This window comes from Medicago sativa, chromosome 1, assembly GCF_051527215.1.
Source record: "Medicago sativa cultivar Bolivia chromosome 1, Bolivia_mono, whole genome shotgun sequence".
In the NCBI taxonomy this organism is placed as follows: domain Eukaryota; kingdom Viridiplantae; phylum Streptophyta; class Magnoliopsida; order Fabales; family Fabaceae; genus Medicago; species Medicago sativa.
The window spans coordinates 75,005,145-75,030,740 of NC_140749.1; the positions used below are offsets into that span (position 1 = coordinate 75,005,145).

Here is a 25,596-nt window from a genome sequence, read left to right on the forward strand (position 1 = left end):
ACGCTATCCTATAATTGCAAAAGGTAAAGGAAAATGAGAAATTGTCTTTGATTCAAGAATCAGTGGCAGTATTTTTTTTTTTTTTAACCAAAAGTTGCAGTAAAGCACTGCAACCAAATATATTATAAACCAAAAAACATATACAAGGAGGGGGGACTAAGCCAAACCCTCAGAAGGACATAAACCTGTAGTTAGGCATTCCTAACTTGTTTTGGATCAAAAAATCAGAAATAAAGGATGGAGCAGATTCCCAAGAAAACAATCCTTGAATTGTTAAGCCAAAGTTTGCAAGGGAATCTGCACATTGATTTCCTTCTCTAAAAATATGGGATATTACAAAATTCATACTAGATAACATTTTCATACAATTGAACCATCTGTTGCTTAAGTGCCAGGGAACAATGCTGCTGTTAGAGAAAGCATTCACTACAAGCATGGAATCTGATTCTAACCAAAAGTTCATCCAGCTTCTATGAAAAGCTATTTCAATTGCCCTCATTGCACCCAACAACTCCGCATGGAATGCAGAAACCAGACCAAGATTCTCTGATATGCAAAGCAAACAATCACCATTAGCATCTCTAAAGATTATACCACTTGCAGAAGCAGATGATGAGGATGAGCCATCTGTGTTCCCTTTTATCCAATGGCTGATGGGAGGCTGCCATAGGACTTCCTTGATCTGAGGGGCTCTAGGAGGATGAACATTGACTCTAAACTTTTTGATGATAGCAAAATCAGTCATTGAAGAATTAGAGAAAGCCTTAGAGCTGTTACCAGACAAAGTTACATTAGAAGAAATTAAAGAAATGGCAGACCTCCAATAAACTGTCTTATCCTTGAATCTAGCAGAGTTTCTAGCAAACCAAATAGTAGATAAAACATTGATAATAGCTGCTTTGATCACTGTTTTGCACTGAGGATTCCATCTTCTATCACAAACCTGCCAAATTTCTTCAATGCTGTTGAAATGCAGATTAAAATTCAGCGTGCTAGCCAGCCAGTTCCAAATCTTCAAAGCATAAGGACATTCAAAAAACAAATGGAAAGTAGTTTCTTCTTGGTTTAAACAAAGGTTACAAATAGATGGTAAGTTGCAGCCTCTATCTTTTAGCTTTTCATCTGTAGGCATTTTATCATGCATGATTCTCCAGGCTACCAGAGATCTGGATGGGGGGATGTCAATGCTCCATATGGTTTTGGCCCAATGAAGTTTTTGAGCATGACTGTTTTTTTGTTGATACGCATCCTTGAGAGATATGTCACCAGATTGGGTATTGTTACACATGAGTTTATCTGGTTTTGGTTCAAAAGGGATCACAATTTTCTCAACAGTTTGTCTAAGAGTAGGGTAATGCATCTGAAGTTGCCAGGGAATAATCCAGTGGGACTCAAACAAGTAATCAGATACTCTGGAGGTAAGGGAGTTATGAAGGTTAACAGGAATATGAAGGAAGTCACAAAGAGGGGGACCACACCATCTGTCAGTCCAGAAGTAAGTATCTTCACCATTGCCTATGAGGAAGCTTGAATTATCAAGAATTGTAGAGTATTCATTCTTAACACTACTCCAGATAGAGGAAAAAATATGATGAGTAACATGCCTCCTGTCTCTGAAGACTCTACTCCTGAGAATGATGGCCCACATCTCATCTGAGTTGAATAAGTCCCAGCAAAGCTTTAAGTTGGCAGCCTCATTAATCTTGATTAGAGATCTCAACCCTAAACCTCCTTCATCATAGGGCCTGCAAAGCTTCTTCCAAGCCACTGTCACAAGCTTCCTATGACTGATATCACCACTCCAAATGAAGTTTTTGATGCATCTCTCAATGTCCCTTAACAAAGATACAGGCCAAGAGTAGACTGTTATGCTATGAGTGGTCATTCCCTGAATCACTGATTTTACCAGTTGGACTCTACCAGAAATTGATAGGAGAGATGCTTTCCAGGCTCCCAGCTTCAATTTGATCTTGTCAGAGATAGGTTGAAAGTGGATGGATTTTGGTTTCCCTTTAAAAATAGGGACTCCCAAATAGGTGAAAGGTAGCTGGCCAATGTTAAAACCAATCAAATCAGCAGTAAGGGCTCATAAGAGTAGTAAAAAGTAAGTAACAACAGTTTCATATTCTTGACTCAATCAAATATAAAATATTTTGCCACTATGAAGTAGATATAAGCACCTTTCACAGTATTGCTTTGGAGAATCTTGAACTGTGATCCTAAGCGGGGAACTAAAAGACTATTGAAGTCAATATATATGTCTTTTATTGGTTTTCGATGGAGGGACCAAATTGAATGATATTTGTCAATTTAAAGGACTAAATTGCTACTTCGTAAATTTGAGTGGCTAAAGTAACCGACCTTAAATTTAATGACTAAAATGCATATTTAGTCGATTACAAATATAGTAAAAAAAGTTAACAGTTTCCGAAACTTTATTTGTAAAGTACTGAACAAAGAAAGAAGAAGAATTTGATTGCCTAAACTAAAAATTAGTTAAAAAGCAAATCTGCTAGGTATCTGTCTACTTTAAAATGCACACAAACTCATTCTGAAACATTAAAATGTTCCGTACAAAAATAATAAACACAAAAGAATACAGTACTGACAACATGAACATAGAACCCAAATCCCTGAATAATTGAGACAGGGTCTAAAATTTGTTTATAAGACACTTCTTACCTTATAAGATTGAATTGCTCCAATATAAAAATCAAATATAGTAATAGCGCCTATCCAATTAAGGCCACCCACTATTTATATCCACATAACAAACTCAATATGCTGGGTGTGACGTGGTGTGTATCGGGGAAAAACCTTGAATTCCACATAGAATATAGATAAAACCCAATAGAAATTTATAACGAGTGTCACTACTCACCCCAATAAACATGCATCGTTGAAAGAAAAACACAACCAACACCAATCACATGACCAATCAAGTCAAGCAAAGAAACAATCAGGCCACATAAAATATGTACCTTTTGCAAAAGTTGAATCATAATTTACAGTTCCATGTGAGCTTGTTTAAACCATAAATATTGGACTCACCCTAGTGGTTTGAATCAGATTCCTTTTGTCTTAGTTTAACAAAAAGGGTGTTTAGTAATAATTAGTACTATATAAATTGAGACCCCCTAGCATCCAAGTTGAAGCACAACAAAACACACTTCCTTCCAATTAAGACTACTTTCTAGTCACTAAGGCTAATAAATATTCTCACTCTCACCAACCAAAGAGTCACCACCCTCTACCTCAGTAGTAAAATGGGAGGAAACAGTCAAAGGAAGTCATCTAAATCATCATCATTCAGGTCTGTTTTCAACATATTCAAATCTAGCAGTAACAAGCAAAGAGGAGGAGGAGGGTATTATTATGATAATGCTTCATATGATAACAAAGTGTGGCCAAGTGATGAAGACAGAGGCAGTTGGGGTGTAGCTGATCCTGTTATTGACATGAGAGCTACATCATTCATTGCTCAATACAAGAAACGAATTTCTGAATCTGAAATTCACTGGCAAGCTCAACCTGATCAGTAGGATATAGGAACTATCTTTTCTGTTTATCCATCCATTTTAATTTGTTTGTACGTACCTCTCTGTTGTAATAGTTATTGATTATCATTTGTGAACCACAATTAGTAATGTTAATATGAATAATCTTTCATGTGTATTCTCTCTTCATGTCTTTTGCTTCCAACAACATAATCTAATTTAGTGAACAGTGCAAAGTATTCAGATTCCATTAGTGAGTTAATTATTTTTTGCTATGGAACTACAATAAAGAGAATAATTACTAAAACGCGAATTATGGTTGCAGTCAAGACCACTACTATTGCGATTATGAACATTGTGGCTGCTAAAAACTTCTACCTACAACCACTAACTAAAGGTAAAACTCAATTTTGAACACACAATTCATAGTGATTACTACAACTGATAATAGTCATAGGTAAAAGAAGAAAATATATTCTCAAAATTAATCTTAACTTTTATCTACGGAAATATGACGGCTAGTGAAATATTTTGCGCGTCACTCGATGTCGTCAATTTCCCTTAAAAAATCAAAAAGCTAAGTCGTGGCTTCCGTCAACTATTTTGAGTAGAGCTGTCAAAACGGGCGGCCCAGCCCGGTCGGGCAACGGGTTTTTTAGGGCCGGGCTAAAAAGCCCGGTTTGAATATGGGCTGGAAAATTGGGGCCCGAGCCCGGCCCTGCACGGGCTCCCGGGCTAACGGGCCGGCCCTGGCCCGTATCTTTTTTTTTTCCTTTCAAAAATCAAAAAATAATTTTATTAAAATAAGTTGAAAATGAAATATCGAGTCAATCACTTGGACGCAATTAACATGGAGTTCACTGTATCTTGCCTCTTCATAAAAATGGTTATGTCAAACTTTGGAACTAATTTTTTTCCCTCTCTTTTTGTATCAAACTGGATCAGGTTCTTATGATTGGAAAATGATGAAAGAAGTCCCTTCAAAGCAAGGTAAGTTAATAACTTGTATTTCTGCTATGACTTTGCAGAGTGAGCACATTGTATATGTGCATGTTTTAAAGCAATAAATTGCTTATAATGTGTCTTTCTGCTTCCATACTCAGTTTCATTTTTCATCCTTCTAATTTATAATTTGTTATTACAGACTAACGTTGATAAATTCTATCAATTGGTATCCTCAAGTTAAGTAAAAATAACCAGTCCTAGTAACCAATTATATGAAAACAGTTGTACAAGTGATGGGAAATATATCCATCTACACTCTATACAAATAATAGGAAATAATGGAATTTATCCCTATAATACAACATCTTTTAGATGGATGGTTTATTTTACAATGAATTGAGTCGTTCACATCCGCCGATCATTATGTGAGAGATGTAAAGACAAAAAAAAATTGTATTTTTTGGCGGGCTTGCGGGCCGCCCGAGGCCCGACCGGGCTAGCCCTACCGGGCTAGCCCTACCGGGCTCCGGGCTTTTTCGGGCTCCAAATTTTCGGCCCAGGCCCTGCATTTAATTCGGGCTTTCGGGCCGGCCCGTAAGGCCCGGCCCGTTTTGACAGCTCTGATTTTGAGTAAAGAAAAATAGTAAGTTGATCATGGAAGCTACAAGTCTACAAATTACCCCATTGGATTTTTTTTTTTTAAATGTGTCTATTAGTTTGGTAATTTTTTTTATTTTCTATACCATTTTGTTAAAGAAAATCACATGAGAACGTTACTTTTACTTCTGGTGGAAAGAACAGTAAAAATCACCATGAAAATTTTCTTTGCTAAAGTACTTGGTTTACTAAAGAACTTGAGCAACTTGTTTAATTGATCCCCTTTTCAAACAAGTTGTGCTTTTGAAAACTTTCTCAGAGTAACACCAATGTTTGATTCTTCAAATAATAATGCATGATTTCCTTAGTGATTTTTAAAATTCCTCATTAATTTGAAGGCAACAACAAATGACTAGTCATTAGTACTACTAATATTCCTCTCATGAAGCGGGTCTGTTGTTTCTTTAAGGCACAATACGTATGTTTTGCATGTTTTCTTGTTGATATAATGAGTTTCAATACCATATTTTTACATGTTTCTTCTTTTACCGGCTCTGTCCTTAATTTATCTTTCGATCAAAGTATTGTTAGTTACATAAAAGTTGAATCTCTAAAATTTGGTTGAATATGTACCCATAATTCAATTATTAAATGTAATGTCACATTATTATATTAAATTATTTTAAATCAAGCCAAACTTTGAATGAGTTTTTCTTACGCGTACGAATATTCAACCAAACTTCAATGTACTAAAGGATTTATGAACATAAAAATGTAAATAACTATAAGAGTAATATGATAAAAATAATTAGGGTAAAACATGACTCATTTAGTCTCTCTAAAAAACTTCTTCAAACTTTGGTTTATTTAAATTTTGTTACCAATTTTACTCCCTATTTTTTTTGCAAAAGTTCATGTTGCATGTTTTAAGTGATTTTTTTAAACCTGTCATTGTCAAGATCTTAAAATATCATTAACTTGATAACTTAACTATTTGATCTTTAATATAACAACTTAATCTTTAATTTGAAGTTTCAGATAAATTAAGGAAGATCAAAGAGGAATGACTAAAATTGGAATTGTAAAATTTAGAGGGAGCAACGTTCGAAGGAAATTCTTATAGGAACCAAAAATGAAATTTGATGTATGTGGAGAGATCAAATACATTTAACCGTAATAATTAATACATTTAAAATTTTGAAAAAACAATCTGATAAAGAAGACAAAACTCCCAAGTCTTATTATAAAAACTAGACAAAGAAGAGTTAGCTGAAAAGCCAGTGGCGCGAAACTGCCGTTGATTCGTACAATTGGTCATGGACTTCAGAGTTTAGTTAACATGGATGTAATCATTCCCACCTATTGAACATAAATTCATTTCCATCTAGAACCAGTTTTTCAACACTCTTCTATCTTGTCAACCTTATAGTTATGAAAGGAGTAGTGTTGCAAATACTTTTTTTTCTCAATTTTTTAAGATTTATAAATATTTTGAATCTAGTTTTTCAACACCTGCTCGTTTTTTCTTATCGCATTTGTAGAAATTTTTTGTTTTTATTTAATTGTTGTTTTTAAAGTTGGGTTAATTATGTTTCTAGTCCCTATAAAATAGCGACCTTGTAAGTTTAGTCCCTACTTAATTTTAATAGCTTTTTAGTCCTTATAAAAAAATTTACTTATAATTTTAGTCCCTGCTAAAACAAAGTTTGATTAATTATCCTTAAACTGTTAAATTTTTGAACGATTTTTTTGAGACAAGATTAGAACACTATGAAAGGTTCGTTTACTAAAATTTAGAATTTTCTGACATGAAATGAATTAAATATGAATTTTTTAAAACGACAAAAGTTAAAGATAAAAAGTAATAAAATCTGGATGTAGAAATCAAATTTTGCGATAATTTTTTGCGGACGAACTTTTAGTAATGTTCTAAACATGTCTGCAAAAAATTGTTCAAAAATTTATGAGTTTAAGTATAAATTAAACAAATTTGAATTGAGTAGGGACTAATACTCAGTGCAGAAAAACAAAATTAGGGACTAAAAATGCTATTAAAATTAAGTATGGACTAAACTTACAAGGTCGCTATTTTATAGGGACTAGAAACATAATTAACCCTTTAAAGTTTTATGTAACATTAACTATTATCTTGCACAATTCTAATCTAATTCTAAAACATGTGCTAAACTATAATCGTGCACATTTAGGTTCTTGTGAATTAGAAGTGAAGAAGTCCCAATAATATAACTAACATGAATCTTGAGAAGAGAAGAAAAGTACAAAATCAGAACCAATAATAATCAGTCAATGTTTTTGGTAGAATTTCTCTCATGTACGAAACTATCGGACCACAGAAAATGTACCTTGACAAAGTTGTTACAACCCTGCCAAGTCAGCATGATTTGAACCATTTACATTGGTCTTTACCACTGCTTTATCAGATTCTTGATTTCACACTATGCAATTCAAGCCTCCTCGGTTACTATCATTGTATATAAATAAGAGATATTTCCCTGTCATTTGAAAAACAAGACAATCACTTCTAGCAAAAAACTTAGCCATTAATCATCATGGGAGGTGGTAATAGGCAGAACAAGTCTTCTTCAGGTTTCTTCTCAATTTTCAGTTGCTTCACATCTAAGAATAAGTATAGAGCAGGGTACTATGATGATTGCGGGCACAAGACATGGCCTAGCGATGAAGACAAAGGTAACTGGGGTGTTGCTGAGCCCAATATTAACCGGAGAGCTGAAGATTTCATCCGCAAATACAAGAATCGCATCTTAGAATCCGAACGCTATCAAGTTGATCCAGCTGCCTAGAATAAATAAGGATTATATATGTTATCAATCACCATGTGCATATATTTCATTGTTGATCTAATTCTCTAGATTATATTATTTATTACGTAAATATTAATTGCTTCTACAATAAGTTCATATGTTCAAACTAATAATACTCCTCACCACCAAAAAAAAAAAAACTAATAATACTCCTCAACCAAGTGTATTTTGCATTGTCGACTTATATATAGTTGCTCTTTGTTCTTCCTTTATGTAATATAATATATGACTGTTAAAAAGAAAAAATGTAATATAACATATGCTTTCAATATATTTCAATGGCCTTCAGCATGTTTTTATGGTTACCATTACACAAATCATGCTTCTAATTTTTACCTTATGTCTGTAATATATCTATGTATATGTAATATATGATTGAAATTTAAATGTAAATTAATGGACAATGTTTAATTGGATGAAGTAACTGATCCAATATATAATTTGTTCGAATTTCTCTTATCTTGAGTTTGTTTTTCTACAAGTTCAGTTAAACTACATACGATTTTCTTTTTCATAGGTGAAAAACCCTTGATGACTAGGGATTAACTCGAGTACATTTAGTCAATAGTTTGGCATGAATTGAAACACCGAACTTAATAACTAGGTTAAATTACATATTTGAACCTTTAAGCAAGTAAGTCTTATTATCAAAATTGTCTTGTTTGGTTTGAATATTTATTTGGTTGAAGAAGAGAAAACAAAGAGAAGATAAAAATAATTTACTATTATACCTTCATAGAAGGTGAAGGAAAGAAAATTTATATATCTCGAGATTGATCATGATGACGTTGAGTGTGTTTTGGCGAGCATTTGAAAAGTGTAATTTTGAATAAAATTTGATTCAATAAAATTGAGTTGGTTAAATTTGAATGTGAAATGAAGTTATTATTTATGTTTGAATGTTATTACTCGAAAAACAAGTTTGTAATTCAATTTTCTATAAATAAATCAAAATCAATGCAAAGCTGTTTTTTATAACTGTTAGTCAAAATATGTCTGGATGCAAAATAAATTATCTTATTGTAATAATTATTTTTTTGATACAAGCTTATGAAGTTTCATTCATAATAATAAAGGCAATACATTTAGGAATTACATCAAAAGTATTGCGATAAGCATGAATACATCAAAAGTATTGCGATAAGCATGAAATAAAGTTGCTAGTTCAAGAACATGAGCTCTGCCGTTCTTATTGTAATAAATAAACGTATGTAACTTTATTATAAATTGAGAAATTCTTACATGAACTCTTACCTAAGAGATCATTCTTACACCCAACCAATTAAAATCAAACATCTCATTGAAATAATAAAAATAATTAATATCATAATTTTTTCTCATTATTTTTAATATTTCTCTCTCCTTTTCCACTTTCTTTAACCAACAAAAACCACCCACCACCATTTATTGTTTCCATTTCCTTAATTAAAATCAAATTTTTTTTAAAGTTAATAACATGTGTCATATTTTTATTGGTTGGATGTAAGAATAATCTCTTAGGTAAGAGTTCATTCAAGAATATCTCTTATAAATTTGTGTTTAAAAGGAGGTGAAATCATTTTGATATCTTCCACCTGAAAATCCAACAGACACACATGAAATTGGAAAGATCTCTTATTGAATTTACACAACATGAAAGTACAAAAATTTGTAAACAAACATGAAAGTAAAAAAACACCCACCACCATTTATTGTTTCCATTTCCTTAATTAAAATCAAATTTTTTTTAAAGTTAATAACATGTGTCATATTTTTATTGGTTGGATGTAAGAATAATCTCTTAGGTAAGAGTTCATTCAAGAATATCTCTTATAAATTTGTGTTTAAAAGGAGGTGAAATCATTTTGATATCTTCCACCTGAAAATCCAACAGACACACATGAAATTGGAAAGATCTCTTATTGAATTTACACAACATGAAAGTACAAAAATTTGTAAACAAACATGAAAGTAAAAAAAGAAAGCTTACTATTGGAGCTCATGATTTAAGTTCAGTATGACTCATATTCGTTGATAAGTGGCTAGATGCTCAAGCGTGACAAAATGAGGGAAGCTTATTTTTACAATGGGTTACAACTAGGAGGGATGGGGGGCGACGCCATGCACTACATTTCAGAGTAAACTTGTAATATGGATTGTAGTATTGAATCACAATTTGTAGTCTGTAATTCTAAACATTCATAATAGAAAAGCCACAACAATCACTTCGACATTGGAGATGTAGGTACAATTGGCCAAACTCCATAATTAATCATTGTGTCGACTATGACTCATAGGTACATTGAAAGTGGGCAGGGTTGAACGGGCAGAGGCCGTGAAACCTGGCTTTGGCCTTGGCTCAAGCGGGTACCATTTAAGGGTAATGTTGTAATCTGAACCGTAGTATTTAAATACAAGTTGTAGACTATAAACCCTAATTTTTCACTGATAATACAAGGAAATTGAAGTACTCGAAGACGTAGGCACATAAGGTTTTTAAAAATGGTTCGTTACTGAGAAAAATGCTACGACAAAAAGGTATGGGTAGCCGACGTTACCGTTTGTACAAAGTGCAAAAAGTAGGCACATAAGGTTTTTAAAAATGGTTCGTTACTGAGAAAAAGGCTACGACAAAAAGGTATGGGTAGCCGACGTTACCGTTTGTACAAAGTGCAAAAAAGGCCATTCATGACAATAGACACAGAATCCAAATGTTTTTTCAATTGAGATAGATGAAAATCATATTTTTAGTACATATTTGATCATAAATTACATAATGTTATCTCCTTATCTAATTTAGAACTCAAAATCTATCTCTAGTTTAAGTTATTTACGTTACTATTATTATTTAAGAGTTGTGCAATGTTGTGATTAATTCACACCGTGACAACCGCAATTCTTAACACAACATCCGTAATAGCAGAAATCGTGAAATCCTATACGCGACCGCAACCTTGACCGCGACCGATATTTAAAACCTCGCACATTATTGGCATTATATGGTGACTTGTGACAGAAGGAATAGTCAATGACTAAATGATATTAATACACTCATTCAATTATGGTCGATGATGGATCATGGAACATGCATAAAATCAGAAAGATTGCTGGTATATATAGTCTTTTACAAAGAACATCATTGGATGAGTGAGAAATAAAATAGAGTAGCCTTAGCGTTAACATTCTGCATTAAACCCAACTTCATACCTTTATATCGGTGGTGTTTAAGCTCTCTTTTAACTATCTTCCATCACCTCATTAATCATCATACATCCATCTTCGCAGCACAACATAACACGTTCCATGTACCCTCCAAAGTAAACAAGGACAGGTAAACATCAGAGTTTTGAAACATCATAGACTGACCAGCAATTTTTAGAGTTTTTTCTTGTCTTCAATTTTTATTTTTATTTTGGAATCAAAAGTTCAATCAGTGAGTTACTCACTACTCAACATTGATACCATACTCTTGTATTACAGATTTTGAAATGGAATAACAACCATCTATATTTGTGTAAGATTCTACTTTTTCTCAAGTAATTTTGAAGAGTTCCTTTTGATGGGTTCATAACCGATTATTTTTTAAAAGTACTTTTAGTATTGTCATTTCTCAGATGTCAATTCAGAGAATTTATTTTGTATAAAATCTTCAAAGTATTATAATTAATTACAAGATGTTTAAATAAGATTATTTGAGAAAAAAAGAGTACCTTTACTGCTTTCAACAGAATGCACATTTGTTCATGTATAAAATAGTATTTCCCACATGGACTTGTTTGAAATCTTTAGCCAGTTTCCCTCTATCAATATTTTTTTGTTAAGTGAATTCTATATATCATCTACTTCAGATTTTTTTTCAACTTCATTACCTTTTGGACATTTGGTATATTCCTTTAATAAATTGCCAAAGTAAAGCCAGAACTGCTGGCAGGGTGTGAATAAATGCTGATCAAGAATAAATAATCAACTGGCTGAATGTTACTAACGCTATCCTATAAGTGCAAAAAGTATAAGAAAATGAAAAATGGACTAATGAAGAGTAAGCAACAATTTTATAGATGGTTGTAAACTATCAATTTAGTCCTCAAATTTACGAGATATAAATATAGACCCTTAAATTGAAAAATATCAATCAACTTAGACATGTTCTCAAATTTTGCACCACAATTTTGAAGATGTTATTAATGTTTTGATCCAGCAAAATACTATTTAAGACAATATATATGTTTTTATTGGTTTTGATGGATGTCTGCTAAGAAAATATTTTGATGGAAGGACTAACTTGATTGATATTTTTCAATCAAGGTTATAGTTTTAATTGATATTTTGATATGCCATTGTCCAAAAGTTGAATCATAATTTACAGTTCCATGTGAGCTTGTTTAAACCATGAATATTGGACTCACCCTAGTGGTTTGAATCAGATTCCTTTTGTCTTAGTTTAACAAAAGGGTGTTTAGTAATAATTAGTACTATAAATTGAGACTCCCCTGCTTCTAAGTTGAAGCACAACACACCATACTTCCTTCCAATTAAGACTACTTTCTAGTCACCAACTATAATTAATATTCTCACTCACGAGTCGTTTCTCTCTTGTAAAATGGGAGGAAACAATCAAAGGAAGTCTTCTAAATCATCATTCAGGTCAGTTTTCAACATTTTCAAATCTAGCAGTAACAAGCAAAGAGGTGGAGGGTATTATTATGATAATGGTGCATATGATAACAAAGTGTGGCCAAGTGATGAAGACAGAGGCAGTTGGGGTGTAGCTGATCCTGTCATTGACATGAGAGCTACAGCATTCATTGCTCAATACAAGAAACGTATTTCTGAATCTGAAATTCACTGGCAAGCTCAACCTGAGCAGTAGGATACGAACAATCCTTTCTGTTTATCCATCCATTTTTAATTTGTTTGTACGTACCTCTCTGTTGTAAATAGTTATTGATTATCATTTGTGAACCACAATAAGTAATGTGAAATGTAAATAATCTTTCAAGTTTCACCTTTGCAAATTCCAATTCCAAGTTTGTGTTGATTAGTTAGTATTAATTTTATTTCCAATGTAGAGAAAAGTGCAAAGTATACAGATACAATGCTTCTATAGTAATTATTTCTTTTTTTGCTAAAGAACATCAATTATGAGAATCAATGGGTTAAAGGGGCTTAACCGTTTAAGTCATTATGCATAGTCTTTCTTATCCCTTTTTCGAACAAGGTAACGGTTGAAACATGAAATCTTTTGAGTCATATGTTAGGAATCTGCGCCGAATTCCCCCGTAGTAAGATTACTGAAAAATGATAATTACGGAATAATAACACACAAGTCTTTACAAACACTCGCAATCTCCAGACAGCTGCAGACATTTCTATTGAAAAGGGAAATTTACACAAGTGTTTGCAACCACTCGCATTCTCTTACTACCCAATTACACCCAAGAATTCCACTAACTAGAAATCTCTCTAGCTCTCTTAAAATCTTTCTCAAGGTTGTAATATTTTTTCTTTCAAAGTTGGAATGATTCTTAGCCTTCTTACACCACCTCTATTTACAGGTGATTTTGAACACTTGCTTCATGAGCATATTTCTTGATGGCCAAGAAACTTGGTGACTAATTTATTTTCCTTGGCGGCTAAAGTAACTTCGTCACCAAGTAACTTTCTTCATGACCAATTTATATTCTTCTTGCCCATGTAACTTCATGGGTAAGCAACATCTCTTTGCTTCTTGGCCAAGCTTTATTTAATTGGTAATTAAGTAATTTGGTAGCTAAGTTTATTTAATGGTTAAGTAAATTGAAACTTGACTAACAATCTCCTACTTGACGACTGATTTCAATCGGTCATCATATGTTGATCATGCAACGATCTTCTTTGGTCTGTTACTCTTGCAGGACAACCAAAGTTGAGGACAACTTCAGTTTGTCGATGGTTACCACTTTTGTCAACATGTCTGCTAAGTTCCTACTTCTTTCAATCTTCTTCAATGTTAGCACCTCATCCTCAAAGCAGAGATGTGACAAAATGGTAACGAAGATCAATGTGATTTGTTCTTGAATGAAATGCCAATTCTTTGTGAGATGTATCACACTCTGACTATCATTATAAAGGCACTTTGCTCCTGGATGAAACTTAACGATGTTAACAACCCTTGAATTCAATATCAACTCTTTGTACTTGCACTTGCACTTGCACAATAATATACTCCCTCTTATCATATTTAGAAAGAAAAAAATATTGTTTTTCCAGATTCATTGAATAACTGGTGAATTTGGACTATAATACAGTCTCGATCTATCAGTTATTTAATGAATCTAAAAAGGGAATAGTTGCTTATAAAAGTGACTAGAAGGAGTAATCAATAGAAGTCAACCCATGAACCCTTGAAAAATATTATAATTGTATTTTGATGTAGTTGTAAAGATTGCTTCAACAACTTAAAAGCTTTTGGATGAGATGGTTTATATGTCTTTCAACTTTTTCAATTAGGATTTACATTATATATTTTTTATGGCCTCTTTCAGCCTAACAAAAGGTCTTGAATTTGAATTTAGCCATTGGAATGTAGCAACGTTAAAAACCCTTGAGAAATATATTTACTTCCCATCAGAGGCGGAACTGGGGGTGGCAAGGGGGAGCCACTGCCACCCCATCTTTTATGGGAAATTACTATTATACCCTTCAGTAATATGAATATTTCCAATTCTACTTCTTTTCCTCTTTCCCTTTCTCTTTCATCAGAAACGCGATTTCTTTTTCTTCTCCCATAGACCCAGACCAGACCACCGCACCGCTCTCCATCTACCACACCACCACCGCCGCGACCACTCATCTCCTTATTCATCCATCACTGCCGCATCCTCCTCCATTTTCTGTGTTGATTCTTCAGTTTAGAAAGCTATCTCTATCTCTCTCCACAAACCCTAATTGTTGTAAATTGTAAGGTAATATGAAATTGAATGTAATTTCCTTCAAATCTGATTCTTTTTTGATGATTACATGTTCTTTAGTTAATTGTATGAGTTTTCCATCTGTTGTTGTTAAACCTAGATTATTACATGTCTTGTTTGCTGTATGGAGATGTCTGGTATTCTTTGTTTTAGAGTTTAAACCTTTGACACTTAACAGACTAAATGCTTTGTAAGCTGCTGGTGAAGGAAAATGTTTGAATGATTCATTGTAGTGAGATTGTGTTGTGCGCCTAGAAGAAATAGAAGTACAGAACTTTACCTAATTTTTGATGTAATTAGATGTGCTAGGCTACTGTGACACTCTGATAATATTTTGTTAATAATTAGTGTTGTTTTGTTTCTATCTTTACTTGATCATTAAAAATTGAAAGAAATAGAAGTATAGAACTTTACCTAATTTTTGTTTTGTTTCCTGTCTACAATATAAGTCCTGTTTTTCATAATGAATTATTTAATTGCCTTAGCATAAAAGGAAATCTAGGAGTTACAGAAGCAACAAGAGAAAAAATAAATTGGAAAGTGATTAAGGGGCCTCAAGCTCAATTCAACAAGTACTTCAACAACTTTCTAGTTGAATGTGATGGTAATCTATTGGCAGTATTCGAGAGTTCTCTTATTAAGCTGTTAAGAAGTTGTGAAACGATTTAATTAGTTACATTTTTTAAAGTCACTTGGAAAGCGTAAAGTGTATCTTTAGATATGTAATGAACGACTTTATATATTATGTATTTTAAATTTTGAATGATTGGTTTTTGGTTTATTACAACTTAAATGTGTTGTATGCGATATAATTTATATATTTTAGTTTATTTTGTTGGCGGGATGGCGGCCACCCCAAACATTTTTGTCTGGCTCCGCCACTGCTTCCCATTGTAGTCTTATCTGACTTGAGGTATTAGTCTCTTGCACATCAAACTCGACTTAAAGAATAACCATGTTGCAACATCACATGATGCAGTTCGCAAATTTAAACTAACAATGTTGACATGCAGGTAATTTTTCATCCAATATAAAGAACCGAGCCAAGTTGCAAGTATTGAGAGGAAATCTTCTTCTGTTAAATTACCTGGTTTACCAAAGGCGCTTCATTGACTTCGTGACTTTTGTTTGATTGATTCCTTTTTCAAGCTAGTTGTACTTTTGAAAAAATTTAAGAGCAACACCAATGGTTTGATTCTTCCAATAATATATTGACGCGACACTTGGATACTCCTCCTACATTTGAGTGATTTTTAAAATTCATTGTTAATTTTAAGGCAACAAATTAGTAACAATTACTAATCTATGATGCACGGATACGGACACGACACGGACACTGACACGCCGACACAGCTAATAATTTGAAAAAATCACATAATTCAGTGTAATTACAAGTGTCGGTGTCAGTGTCGGACATGCCTAATCCGAGGAGTGTCCGTGTTTCATAGTTACTAATATAACTCATAAGAGTTAGGTGAATGACAGCTCTTGGAATATCAAAGGCAATTGTTGTGAATTTGAACTCAAATCACACCAATAACTTAGATATGTGGAGAAAATATCAAAGGCAACCAACAATCAAACAATACAAGCAACGAAGTGTAAAGCAAATTTACAATCAAGGCAAGAAAAAAGAGATAAAGATAGTACAACAACAAACATATTAAGATTTGGTTACATAGTTCAAAAAGAGATGTTCTCTAATCCACTATCAATGAGTTTTTACAAAATTTACAAAAAATTAGCTTCAAAAGTTTTCCAATGACAAATCCTAATTTCTACCATTTTCCCGATCTTCTTCCATGAACAAGAGACTTACAAAAGTAGCCAAGAAATTATTTCAAATTGCTCACCAATGACAATCCCCAATTTCTTTCATTTCCCCTAACGATTTGGGCAGAATCGACCAGAGTGCCAGAAACCAAATTTCTCTTGATTTTCTTCAACATTAGATTTTAACACGCACACAACACCTACATTCTCCAACATATTACTATGAATCAAATTCTATAAATATCTCCTAATAAAAATTGGAAAATGATAAATCTCGGGAGGGAATTTGTCCCGAGAACATAGCGAAAGCTTTTCATTGGTTAGTCAAACATTTGACTCAACCTGTTTTCCATGCCATGCGGAAGTTAAACTTTGTTGCTATATGTACAAATCAGACACGTCACCTCATGAAATTTTCCATCGTGATATATAGCATCACTGATAATATATATATATATATATATATATATATATATATATATATATATATATATATGTATATATATATATATAGGGCTGTTAACTTGCACACCTAAAAACACTAAGGTGCAAGTTAACAAGCTGCACCTACTAGTTATTTACCAAAACATCCATGTTTTTCTATTATAAACAAATATTATTTATACTATTTACAAAAATGTCCTTTTAATTAAAATAAAGTTTAATAGAGACAAAAGGGTGTTTAAGTAAAGTACAAGTAGGTGCAAGTTAACAAGCTGCACCTACTAGTTATTTACCAAAACACCCATGTTTTTCTATTATAAACAAATATTATTTATGCTATTTACAAAAATGTCATTTTAATTAAAATAAAGTTTAATAGAGACAAAAGGGTGTTTTAGTATAGTACAAGTTGACAAGCTGCACCTACTAGTTATTTACCAAAACACCCATGTTTTTCTATTATAAACAAATATTATTTATGCTATTTACAAAAATGTCCTTTTAATTAAAATAAAGTTTAATAGAGACAAAAGGGTGTTTTAGTAAAGTACAAGTAGGTGCAGCTTGTTAACTTGCACCTTAGTGTTTTTAGGTGGGTGAAAGTTAACAGCCCCATATATATATATATATATATATATATATATATATATATATATATATATATATATATATATATATATCTTAGTTCTTTGGGGTTTCTAAGAATGATTCTTGAATCCTATTGAATTTAAGGTATGACTAATTGGTTTACTGGAAATGAAAAAAAAATAGAAATTCATATAGAAATCATAGTGACCAAGAGTTCTCCAACATATTACTATGAATGCTATAAGCATCATTTAGCAAGAAAAAAACTATATGAAGTAACCAAAATATACAATAAAGAACGGACAAGATATCTAGCTTAGGTCATGTTTAAGATGACCAATATCCCACAACCTTTTCATTAATTTGGTCCAAGTATTTGGCTCTTATGTGCAAAACTATTAATTATTCTCTCTTAATTCTAATATAATTGTAAACTATGTGCAAAACTGTTATTGTGCACATATAGTTTAAGTAGTTGAATTAGAAGTGGAAAAGTGCCAATAATATAACTAACGTGAATCTTGAGAAGAGAAGAAAAGTACAAAAGCATAACCAATAATAATCAGTGAATTTTTCTTTCAAAAAAAAAAAAATAATCAGTGAATTTAATTAGTAGAATTTTCTCATGTACGAAACTATCGGACCACAGAAAATGTTCCTTGAGAAAGTTGTTACAACCCTGCCAACTCAGCATGATTTGAACCATTTAGGTTGGTCTTTACCACTGCTTTATCAGATTCTTAATTTCACACTGTTAATCACTTATGTAGTATAAATAAGAGATATTACATTGTCATTTAAAAACCAAGACAATCACTTCTAGCAAATCACTTATCTAGCAGCAGCATTAATCATCATGGGAGGTGGTAAGACTAAGTCTTCTTCAGGTTTCTTCTCAATTTTCAAAATCTTCAAATCAAAGAATAAGTCTAGAGCAGGATACTATGATGATTGCGGATGCAAGACATGGCCTAGTGATGAAGACAAAGGTAACTGGGGTGTTGCTGAGCCTAACATTAACATGAGAGCTGAAGATTTCATCCGCAAATACAAGAATCGAGTTTCAGAATCCGAACGCTATGAAGTTGATCCAGCGGTCTAGAATGCATAATACTATTGATTACGTACCATATGTATATATTTCATTGTTTATTTCTCTAGATTATCATTTATTAAGTTAATATCAATTGTTTCATCAGCAAATATTGATCATCAGCAAGTATGTTGCATTGTCGACTTATATATAATTGCACTTTGCTCTTCCCTTCTATATGCTTTCAATATAGTGCAATGGCCTTGGCACTTTCTTTGGTTACCAAGTTTTGTATATGTCTGTAAAATATGTACGTATGATTCAAAGTAAATAAATGGACAAAATTTAGTTAGGTGAAGTTTTTATGCAAACTCAAGGTTTATTGACCAATTGAGTTCAATAACTTATTAAATTACATATGGTTTGAACATTTATGAATTATGTGACTAGATCCCTTTGTATGGCTTGTGAAAGTATAATTAACAATATTAATTAAAGATAGAAATAATTGTCAGGTTGCCCTTCTATGTGTGAACTATGCATAACGTTGTTTTCGTAAGAGGCCGAATATTACGCTGTGTTATGCTGCAATGCACATGAAACAAATACAACTGCTAGTGAAAATTTTGAAATAGGAGTTTTACTTTTTATTTATGGGAAATGCTAACCGGTGCCCCCGAGGAACGGGTTAAGCATACTAAAAAATAAATTATATAGTAGTTAATGCATTGAAATTGTGTAATTACTTTAAAAAAATTCAAAAACAGTTTCCTTTTATGGTAATAATTTCCTTTTTTGGTATGCTTAACCAGTGCCCCAGAGACACCGGTTAGCATGACCCTTTATTTATTTATCTTCAATGCATATTTGGTCTAAGGGTGTTCGCGGTGCGGTTTGGTTCGGTTTTGAGCAAAAAAGCCATCCAAACCGCGAGATAAAAAAGCATGCAGTTTGGTTTGGTTCGGTTGATTTTTAAAAAGTCATCCAAACCAAACCAAACCAAACCAAACCAATGCGGTTTGGATTGGTTCGGTTTGTGCGGTTTATAGCGAGATAAAAAAATATTACATTAACTCTAATATTGCCAACTTGTTACAAAATAAACATAGGACATTTTATTTTGATGTTTATATGATAAAATATTAGGTAAAACTTATATCAAAATAGGTAAAATTAAGAAGAAACATAAGCATGAAACAAATTATTGGGAAGTAAAGAAAACAAATTCATCACTGGAAATGAATTGAAAGAGATGGAAAGGAATTATAATCGAACCTGATGGTGCAACGATGGAAAAATCGAATCAAAAGAGATTATTCTTGAGCTATGTAATTGGGCTAGTACATATTTAAGTAATATTCATTATTCTTGCGGTTTGGTTTGGTTTGGTTTGGTTGCTGAGATGCAAACCGCAAACCAAACCGAACCGCGCGGTTCAGTGCAAAAGTCATCCGAATTCATCCGAACCAAGTACGGTTTTTTGCGGTTTCGGTTTGGATTGGTTTGGTTTGCGGTTTTTCTATTGGGTTGGTTCGGTTTTGAACACCCCTAATTTGGTCCACCTCTATTGTCTAAATTAAAGCTTTAGTTCCTTGTTTCTAAAATTAGTTTTTTAGTCTCAGTGTTTCACAGCTTCACGATTAATGACATGGCATTATCATTATATTTATAAATAGTGATAGATGACACTCCATAACTAATTATTTTTCATGAGAGGGCCAAATTTTAAAAAATAAAAATATCTTTTATGTGTTATCTTGACAAATTTTTATTGTTAACAAAACTCTTTTTCTAGTTGTTAAGAGATTGAAAGCGGAAAAATAAGATGAAACACATATCTATCAAACAAGTTGATATCTTTTGGCTTTCCTTTATTACTAGTTTTTGACAAATAAATTCATTTGTGATAATTAAATATATATTATTGGGGTAAGCGGGCATAGCTTCCCTCCTGATTGACGCGTCCTTATGATGATACCAAGTTGACAAAAAAAAAACCTCTGAAATTTGAATGGGGTGCAAAATTCTAAAATTTTTGGAAAATGGGACCAAAATTCCAGTTTTTGAAATGGGAGACTAGCTAAAACTTCAAACAAATTCTATGAAACACTCTCAAATTCTCGCTATATTACTAGAATTCACATGAATCTCATTGGTTTATGTAGGATTGATTTCAAAGTGTGAGGTCCACAACGATTTTACTCAATAAAAGAGTGTTGAAAAAAGAGTATTTCGTGCACCTCTCAAAACTTCAGTTTTAGCAAAATAGGGAGATCGAAGTGCATTTAAGTCAAGTATTTTTGAATAATTTAATTTATATATACAGTCAGTGTAAATTTTTACATTGTCAATCAATCATTGTTGTCAGAGTATTGATAACGCTTGACAATGTAAAACGTTTTACATTGACAACTATCGGTCCTAAAATTTATTTATTTTTTCAAAATTAACTTTGGAATCAATTTTTTTTATTTTTTGACAATATCTTTGGAATCAATTTTGGTTGGCGTTACTTATGGTCATCTTTGGAATCAATTTTGGTTGGCGTTACTTATGGTCATATTGTATTAATATTAACTAACTATACATTAGGCTGTACATGAACATATATTGTTGTGACTTGTGACATACGGAATAGTCAATGACTATTCAATTATGGTCTTTTACATAAAATCAAAAAGATTGCAAGTATATATAGTCTTTTACAAAGAACATAAATGAATGAATGAGAAATAAAATAGAGTAGCCTTAGCTTAAACATTCTGCATTAAACCCACCTTTATGCCTTTATATCAATGGTGTTTAAGCTCCCTTTTAACTATCTTCCATCACTTCATTAATCATCATACATCCATCTTCACAACATAATACCACGTTCCATGTACCCTCCAAAGTGAACAAAGACAAGTAAACATCATAGAATTTCAAAACATGAGGTATCCACGTACTAATACCAGTAATTTTTGGAGTTCTGTCTTGTCTTTTTTTTCTTCTTGGATTCAGATACCATAAAGAAGAATAAAAGTGAATTCAGTATTGCACTCTTGTGTGTTACAAATTTCCAGGATGGAATTACAACCATCTATATTTGTGAAAGATTCTACTTTTTCAAAGAATTCCTTTTGATGGTTTCATAACCGATTATTTTTAGCTTTCAGTCATTAGACTAACGAATCAACTTTTTGAAAAGTCCTCTTACTATTTGTTTCAAATCTTCAATGTATTATAATTAATTATCAAGATGATTAAATAAATAAATAAATTCAGATATTTTGTTGTTGCTTAATTCTGTTTTTGTTCCTGTAAAATATATTTTCCACACATGCATGTTTAAATTATAAAATTGCTGGCTAGGGTCTGATATTAATATTTGTAACAATCACAATTGACCAGATGTTATATATATATATATCATCTCCTTTAGAATTTTTTTCATCTTCACTTACCTTATGGACATTTGGTATATTCCATTAAGTTGGCAAATTAAAGCCTGAAATGCTGCCAATCAATGCTGAAGTATAATAAATCAATTGGCTGAATGTTACAGAATAAACTTGCTAACAAATATTACTCAAAAAAAAAAAAAACTTGCTAACAAATAGACAATGTTATGACCCACTTTTACCTAGGCTATCTAACAAATGCAAAAGGTAAAGGAAAATGAGAAATAGTCTTTGATTCAAGAATCAGTGGCAGTAAAAAGTGAGCAACAGCTTCATAATCTTGACTGAATCAAATATAAAATACTTTGCCACTTTGAAGAAGATAAGCACCTTTCACAGTGTTATTGTATATGAGAGTCTTGTTGAATTTTGATCCTAACTAAGCGGGGAACTTTTGCCTTGAATTCAAGCCCTTCTCCGGAATAGAGTTTGAATTTTCAAAGAAGCATAATTTAATCAAAAAATAGAGTTCTACGATTTGCGCTTGACCCTTTTGACTTCCTAGCACTAGAGGTTGTTGACTTTCTACATATGATTCAAAGTGTCGTGCATAGCAATATTATGTCTTCTAGGTTCATTAATGTTGTGTTTACGATGATAAGTTTTGTCATCCAAAAGAACTTAGTGGCGCGGCTTATTGTCCGCTTACCTTTTATATTCATTCATTCAAATTGATAGAGTACATCTATACAATATAAATTCAAAGTCGCTAAAAATAAAAAGAATGAATATGCGAACAAACTCATATCATCTATGTTAATAGTATAAAATGGTAGAGTATTTGTGCCTACAAATATGACTATATTTAAGTCTCCGGAATACTCATGTCTCCGAATCTGCAACACCAAAATCATTAATTGAATCTGCACTTGCTCAAAGATAATCTTTCAACCTGAATCAAATAAACAATGCACTAAGACGGAAAACAAAACTACACCGCACAAAGACGGGAAATCAAAACAAAAGACGAAATTACAAAAACAAACAATAGACATCTATAACATTTTTTAAAATTTTTAAATTTAGAAATCATTTTTTTAAACAATCAAATATTACAAATTTTAATATGTTAAATGCACTGATTTTTGTAATAATTTATTATTAAATGTGTTTAAAGAGTGTCCCGAGACACTGATCATCATTTTCCTTAATTAATTAACAACACCTCCTCCGATAGAAATATGTATACTTTTCCATCAAAATAAACTCTTTTTCAAGAATCTCTAGATTGACTCTACCGGAAGACGAAAAAGACGAAAAAGCACAGTACAAGAGAGGAAGCTTGTTTTTTTCATTTCTGGGCAAGAGAGGAAGCTTGATGTTGCTTCAACAAAATATATCCTCTAAATTCAAGTCATATAGTTTGCACTTAAAAAAATTCACTCTTAGCCCGAAAATTAATTCAAAACTCCTCAAAATTATTTTGATGTTCCATAAAGAATAACAGTGTCATCTATGAATTGTAAGATGTTATAAGGCAAAAATTCATTTACTTTAAAGTTTTTGAAATCATCTGTTGTGAATTCATAACTATAACTCATACCAATAAACTTTAATGTATGGAGCAAAAGAAAATAGTAATCAAATTAAAATAGGTTCAAGTAACAACAACAACAACAAATCCAGATATAAGTGAAGTGAAACCACAAGCATAACTAAAATACAAAGATAAGAGAACAAAGAAAATCAACACAACATATGTGTCCCAGTTCGGACCAATATATTCTATCTCCAGAGAGAGTAGCTCTTCAATCACTAAGAAAATAAGTGATACAAAGATATCATAAGAAATTAGATTCCTCTCATAAAGAACAACCCTTAATTTCTACCTATTTTTCAAGTTGCTCCAATCCGCAATGAATCCTCATAGAAAAAAGAGAGAAAACTTTTTGGTCATTTTTCTAATGAGATCTCACTACTCAAAGTGTTTATTAAGTATTTCACAATCCAAGAATGTCACTACAATCAATCCTTAATTAGCCTACAAGTTCCTTAAAAGTTCTCTCATTTGATTTGACAAGATTACATTAAAAATGATTGATTAAAGCTTATATATAGTACTCAGACCCGGAGAAAATCACGCCACAATTTTCTCTAATCGCGTGTGATTCACTTTCATACAATCAAGCTACGCAAAATTGTGTCGCGATTTTTGACAAACTAAAACCCAAAAATTAGCTGAGTTAATCATGCGATCCAAAAGCTTCATCATCAAATTTCGAACCAATTTCAATATTTTCCATTTCTACCACCTTTTGAAACAAATTTGTTAATCCTTCCACCGCAATTAGGTATAGGAATGGGACTGAGAGGATATCCTTATCTCAATCATTTGCCTACTATGAATTTCGATTTTGGACTTCCATTTACCGGAATTAACATTGTACTGCGGTTTAAATCTAGACTACATCCTATTGATAATTTGTACATACCGATTGTAACAACCACCACAACATTACTTGTATTTCAATTTCATCTTGCATAGATTTGTGTTATCCTACATTTAAATGATTGTACAGTACACAATCACAACAAAATCTTGCAAATAAATGTTGTTTAACTAGCATTAGAAATATACTTTTAACTTGATTACAATTCTCATAAAATTAGAAATAGAATCATGTTTATGTTTTAATTATGATTCGAATGTTGCGATGAATTCTTATTTTTTTAGAAGTCCAAAATTTAAGCAAGGTCTGTGAGCTACAAAAAAAAAATAATAATAATAATAAGCAAGGACTTAGAAGGACAAAACTTATAATCAATTTTATTTAAAATCCATGAGTTTTATTCAGATCTAACAACAAAGACAATGCATCTCTAAACAACAATCAATTTTTTCGATAAGTCTCTAAACAACAATTATATTTTCGATTGAAATAACATTGATCTAAATCACAACACAACAAAAAGTTTCCAAAGTTTAAGACAACATTAATTTGATCAACCGAGTGCATCAATCTTGTTATCAATCTCCTTCATATTTTTCTCAATTAGCTTATCAAACTCTTTCAAATCCGAAACGGTCAAACCATCCGGCAGCTTTTTGTTTTTCATGTACTCAATCATAAGAACGTTCAACTCCTTCTCACGATTGTCGTGCCTTTGCTTTTGAAGATGTTCCCTAGCTTTGGTAATCCTCTGCAATAGGAAGCTCTCTTGGTTCACATTCTTTGTTTCATCTTTCACCGATGAATTTTGATACCTCTCAATCACCTGTTTAGCCTTCTCTAGATCTGGCCACACCTCTGTTTTAGAATCAAAAGGATTGGAAATTATAGCACAAGCTGGAATACCGCATAGAATGGTGAGTTCGCTCACCTTTTTGATGATACCCTTTTTTCTTTTCTTATAGGTTGCCTTTCTTGCCGAATCATCAGAGATAAAAGCAAGTTTCACCTTCTTCCTAGTCATGGCTTGCAATGCAACTCCAAAGAAAAAAGTGAGGTATTAGAATATTTTTTGCACTATTTCTCTTGTACCTTGTGGGTTTTATAAAGACCT

The 25,596-nt window shown here is 32.3% G+C and overlaps 1 long non-coding RNA gene and 1 pseudogene across 1 annotated transcript; one reads left to right on the forward strand and one right to left on the reverse strand.

Annotated features, from left to right (window-relative positions):
- Window positions 1–14,480: 14,480 nt before the first annotated feature.
- On the forward strand, window positions 14,481–16,050 carry LOC146957396 (uncharacterized). Its single transcript, XR_015023133.1, has 3 exons — window positions 14,481–14,805; window positions 15,297–15,724; window positions 15,825–16,050. It is a non-coding gene; the product is annotated as an uncharacterized LOC146957396 (long non-coding RNA).
- Window positions 16,051–24,832: 8,782 nt separating this feature from the next.
- Window positions 24,833–25,540, reverse strand: LOC146957397 (agamous-like MADS-box protein AGL80 pseudogene; annotated as a pseudogene).
- Between the last annotated feature and the right edge of the window lie 56 nt (window positions 25,541–25,596).